We start from the raw sequence: 6000 nt of genomic DNA, 5'->3' as shown, positions 1-6000 counted from the left end.
ACAGTCACCAACACAACTGCAATGACTGCAAATAGCCATGACAGAAATATACAGACAGCTTTCATTTAGCAAAACTTTATTACATTCTCATGTTTTGCCAAAAGGATGCAAGGACTAACAGTACCTGTATGCTATACAGGAAGCATTTAACAGTGCCTTAATGAATCAGCCTGCTATTACCATAGTATTAGTCCACTAAGGGATAGGTGTTCACATAGGGAAAGAACACCCACACACATATAGAAGTTGTATAAAAGGGGTTCCTACACACCTGTATCTGCTATGTACACCCACCAACATCTCCCCCACACCCAAAAAAATTACATCAATGCATACTGTCATACCATAACCAATTATTCAACTACCATACAACATCTGCTGAAACCTTAACATACCTGGACACAGACACACTAACATGGCCCTATGTGAAATAGTTGCTGTTATACAGTTGAACAGCTGCTGATGTTACAGGGTTTTGTATAAACTAATCCTGTTTCAGAGGGTTGAAAGGTTCATACACCAGGAAGCATTACCGAGTACTGATTATCAGCGCAGTATGATACACATTAACACCAAACTAAAGCTGTCTGGCAAGCACACTGTAAACCCCCTAACATGATATGCATAGCTATGCAGCCTTGAGCTGGTCAAACCTCCTGGCCAGACTGAAACATATGCAGAAGTATTAGGTACAGACAAACCCTGCACAAGTAGCAATGTTCAGAAATATAACAGCAGTACTCACATTTAGACCAAATCCTCTAGGCATTACACACAATATATTACTGTTCGTCTCCATACAGCTGTTGCAATAGATTTCAAACAACACTTCCAGGCTGTATTCCTCACATGTAAGGCAAAGGGACAATGCCCAAGTGGAGTACTCAGTTATACTCCACTGTTGTCATGGTATTGGCTAAGGCAATAGCAGCGCAGCTGATGTGCATGTAATTAGCTTCTTAGGAACACCAACTGGTTATCAGGATAGCACATGTTACTGATCTGTAACTATAAAAGGATGCCTTGTCACACATTCACACCATCTGTGTCTACCTGTAGAACAGTACAAAACAGTGAAAGACAAACCAAAAATGAGTATTATACTAGTCAAAAACACTTCCAATTACTAAGAAGGTATGTATAACATGTAGTATGCCTGTGTATGTAGTACCTGTTCTGTAAGAGTTACAGTGTAATCAATGTATATAGTGGAAATAGCTATCTTGTAGCGATGTCTTGTTGAGCAGTAGTAATGCTTGTAATATTCTATGTGTGTACTGCTGTAGGTCACAAGGCAAACTCCTCATACACCACAAGGCATGATATGGGCTTGGAACTCACCAGTTCGCTTCCAGCCACTGTCAGTGTCAGGGTTGGTCCAACAAGTATGTGCTTTAACAGGGGATAGTATATGTCGATATATTGTAACAGTAGACATATGTATGGGTGTATGAGTAAGATGGACATGTCAAAGGTGGGCTTAATGTGCAAATATGGTTTGCATTGTGGGATACTGTGGCAATAACTGTGTAATGTACAGTATTTTAGGCAGATCTGTATTCCATTCTACATAGCATTTCTGTTATGTTATGCAAACAGTAGTTTTGTCTATTGGCAATTACAATACACAATAACAGGATACATATCACGTGTATTCATCTGACAGTTTAGCAGCATGATAGCAAAGATAATTGGAAGAGCTAGGTAACTATCCATGCACATAACACATGTAATATCCACCTCTCTAGTATCATTTGCAAGCAATAACAGCTGTGCATGTGTACATGTTATACAATTGTGTAGTGACCCTTGTTACAGGCTGGGCCAAATGGCTATGTGCACACCTACATACAGTGGATATTGAGAGTTGAAACACACTGGTTGAACCACCAGGTTTGTGTAGCCTAACCTCTCATTGCCAACCTAACAGCCACTTGCACATACTGTATGTAAGGTAGTGCACAGTACTGGTAATGAAACAGGTTGCATATCATCTTTAACTCCAGTGTAACATCTGCAGTAGGAGCGTAAGATGTAGGAGACTGCTGCCCATGTGTAATAGCTGCTTCATAGGTGATGGCTTACACTATCTGATTATATCCTGATCATGTTGATAGTGGCATCAGAGTCTATTGATACATGACTCTGTTTGGGGAGCGGGTGTCTGTGCCCAACAAAGCTCATGGTCCTGGTGGATATGTGAGTATATACCCAGAAAAGGAAACAGACATGTAGACACTTGCATCATCTGTAATCAATGATCAGGATGTGATGTGCTCCTCAGAGGAGGATTGTTGCTAAAGGTAGCTACAATGTTTCTGTAATAGCCAGTGTTGTCACATCCATAACACAAATGTTTACATGTGCGCATCACTGTCTAAAACATCTTCATAAGCAATAAGTAAACTAAATACAGTACTTGGTACTTGTAGCACTGAATGCTCATACAGGCATGTCCACTAGTCAGCTACTGGTGTTTACTAATGTCAGCTTTGTGTATGTGGCCATCCTGGGGGAATGTAATCTCTATGCCATGTACACTGCCAAACCCACCTAACATCAGACCCCACACATTGTTTGGGATACAGCTACAGGGGTAAGCTGGAAGGCAGTCCAGTCTACAGCCATGACTGGACTGGACAGCCATGAGGTCTAGGTTAACACATGCATCTCATCATCACAACCAACACATACCCTTATCAGAACACAGTAAGGACACCCACACACACTACCAGAAATCACACACATTCACAGATGCTTCTAAGTATCTGGCCAAACAAGTCACCTCCCAAGCTGGACTAGACAGACAACAAAATACACAAACTGTATAACCTAGTTTGCATAATTGTGCCACACCTCAGAACACTTGGCCAGAAACATGCCCAACAGTACTCTTTTGTGAATGCAAACTCTAGCACTATGTTACATACCAACCTATACGAGGGCATACATACTGTCAGCTGCCTGTCTGCCATGATTAGCCACATACCCATACACTCAGACCACCTTTTGAACTATACACATGGCTCTGGCATATTCCATGTTGTTGTGCAGGACCTGTGATGCAGTAGCCTGGACTGCATGGAAACACATGTAGGAACTGTCAGATCTTATAGACCATGCAGGTATGTCCCAAGGCCTGGGTAGCATTCTTCCATTGGCCAGAATGATACTGCAGTACAGGGACAAAAGGATTATATTCCCCAATTGTCTAATGTAGTGGTGCAAGTCAAAGGGTATCCAGTATCTGTCTGCCTGGGATAACATGGTTGACAGACCGTGATGCTTTGCCAGACAGGACCTGCACCTGTCACCCCTAGGAATCTGGATACTGGCTAGGGCTCATGCTTCCCCTATAGTGCCTTCATCATGCACAGTTCAAGTGAAGGTCCACTGCTGTTACAGGGACAGCCAAGCAATAAACTGCAGGTCTCGCTACTCAATGATACATGTCAGAAACACTATATGGACTCACATATGTCAATCCTTAACATGGAGAACATATCTGTGCAGTGACTGAGACATGTTTCAATGCTCTGGAGAGCACACCTGCATGACCATGTTATAACACATACTTCACCTCTTGCACTTTATCCTTTATTGGAACACACGGGCCGCAGGTGTGTCCATATTCCTGAAGGATATGTACACCCCCATGCTAGTTGCACTTGCATAACTTCAGCTGCATTATGCTGAGCAACTACCTTTGTGCCAAAGTGGAATTCAAATTGCACCTTGTGACAGATCACCCACCATGCCACAGATTTCCCAACTGTCATAATGTGCTGTAATGGGGAAGATTAGGTTTGAGACAGAAAACCATAATAATGACTCCTCTCAACTATTCCATTATGAACTGGGAAGACTCCTCATGTACCAATACCTGCACTCAATGCATGTTGGATTCCATCAAACCCAATGACCTGGATCACAATAGTCACACAAACAGGGCTAACAGTATGCCAAACATAGACATTCTCCAAAGCCAATGTTATGTTACCTAAGAGCAAAGTGGTGACTGTCATGGCACCCATGGAGATGGACAGTGCATGTGCAAATGCTGAATCCTATACAAATGAGCCTTAAGCAATCACATATGTGCATTGATTGTGCAATTGAAACAGAACCAAGATTCTACCAAACACAAACAAGAAAACAAACTGGTGGTACCATGCTTTAAACTGTACCACAGAAGGTAGTAACTGTTGCAAGAGTGAATACACATGGGTGTAGGTGATCCCTGGTCAGCCTCAGTAAGATGCAGATAGACCATATAAAACCACACAAAGCTACTGTGAAACTAATCAGCCACATATTATGAGGCCAACCACAGAGCATTCTATAGCTGTGTAATTAATCGTAATGGTAATGACAGACCTGACGTGCTGCACACCACTATGGCATGGGAAGTACTGCACCTACAGAAATAGCACCATTTCATCCAGATAGGGTCTTGGAGAACCTAAACCCACTCCCACCTCCCCCCTCAACAAGTACACATAGTTATATATCCATGTACACTACAGAGCCCCTGTAATAACAACTATGCAGGTACAAGCTGCACTCTCTAAAGCCATACATACAGCTGTCATGGGACCTGTCAACATCCCAGGGTGTATCCTACACAAATGTAAGAACAATCAGCTCTCCACATACACATCATGTTCAATCATAGCTCCATGTCAGGCTGTGTACACACTGAATGGTGCACAGCAACAGTTATCACACACCACAAAGGGGGAGACACCATTGATAATGGGAAATAGTGCACTACTACCCTGCTGAGTCTGGTTTGTAAGGCCATGAACCGTCATCAACTTATTTGGTGTACTCAGTACAGATGCAGATGACAGTAAAGTTGATTCACACAGCATATCGTGACCTTGCCAGGTCTTAGGACATCATCACCCATACTGTGTTCCAGCTACACTCAGTAAACTAGGTGTATATTTCTATGTCACAGGAGTGGTGGGCAACTGGACTGCTGGCAGAGCCAACACTACTGAAGGTGTCTGACTAATACATGCACATCAAACCAGTGCCAGCCACAGTAATACAGTGTTCAGTCCTGGTACTCCCCCTCTTTATTATCTATACCACACTGACTAACACAGAAGACATCTGCCTATCGATGTTTGCAAATGACTATGAACTAGGAGCAATAGTGGACTCAATGTGTGCTACATTCAACATACATAAAGGCCTTTGTGTGTCAGATGTGTGGTGTGTAATGTATGGCCACAATCTGACAGCTAAGTACTGCATTGTCATCCCCTATGTTAAAAACCCTGTACCCATGAACTACCACCTAGGCAGCAGTCAACGTAATGGCAACTGTGTGTATGGGATGCAGCTAGACACTAGTCTTTCCTTTGATAGTTACTTCACCACACCAGTCAGGTAGTCGTATGTGGCACCCTTAATCATGACAGGGTGCCATCCATGAATATAGAGATAATTGTTCAGCCATACTCAACACTCATGTGACCCACAATAGATCACATATTTCCTTTAAGGGTAATTGCCCATGTGTAGATGGCCTACACTGCCCTTCCCAATCCCTAGCTGCACTGTGTAGCATGCAGTCTACCCAGAATAAAGCCATGTCCAACCCAGAGATGTTGGACATGCTACACTTAACACATCCTAATTCCAAATAAACACACCCCAGGATTCATGAAGCTTGCGCCATGCGCCGGAGTAGCGTCGGCGATCTAGCACCAAATATGGCCGTCGAGTGATTCAGGTAAGAGCTGATTCCATGTGCACAATCAGCGTACACCAGAGCTGCACAGCTCCCGGTGCATGTATGTTAATTACCCCATGTGCAGCAGTGTAGCATACAAATTAAGGTATATAGCGATTCATGAAGTTGTGCAGGCGTAGAGTAAGCATGTAGAAATGTAAACCAAAAAAAAAATGGTTTACATGTTGTCAAACATAAAATTGGAGCCAGGAAAGTGGACCAAACTTACGTTTTATAATGCTAATATATGCCAG

This window comes from Protopterus annectens, chromosome 3.part1 (assembly GCF_019279795.1).
Source record: "Protopterus annectens isolate FY-2018-M chromosome 3.part1, PAN1.0, whole genome shotgun sequence".
NCBI lineage: Eukaryota > Metazoa > Chordata > Ceratodontiformes > Protopteridae > Protopterus > Protopterus annectens.
The sequence above is the reverse complement of the archived record's forward strand: the minus strand, read 5'-3'. Positions refer to the sequence as shown.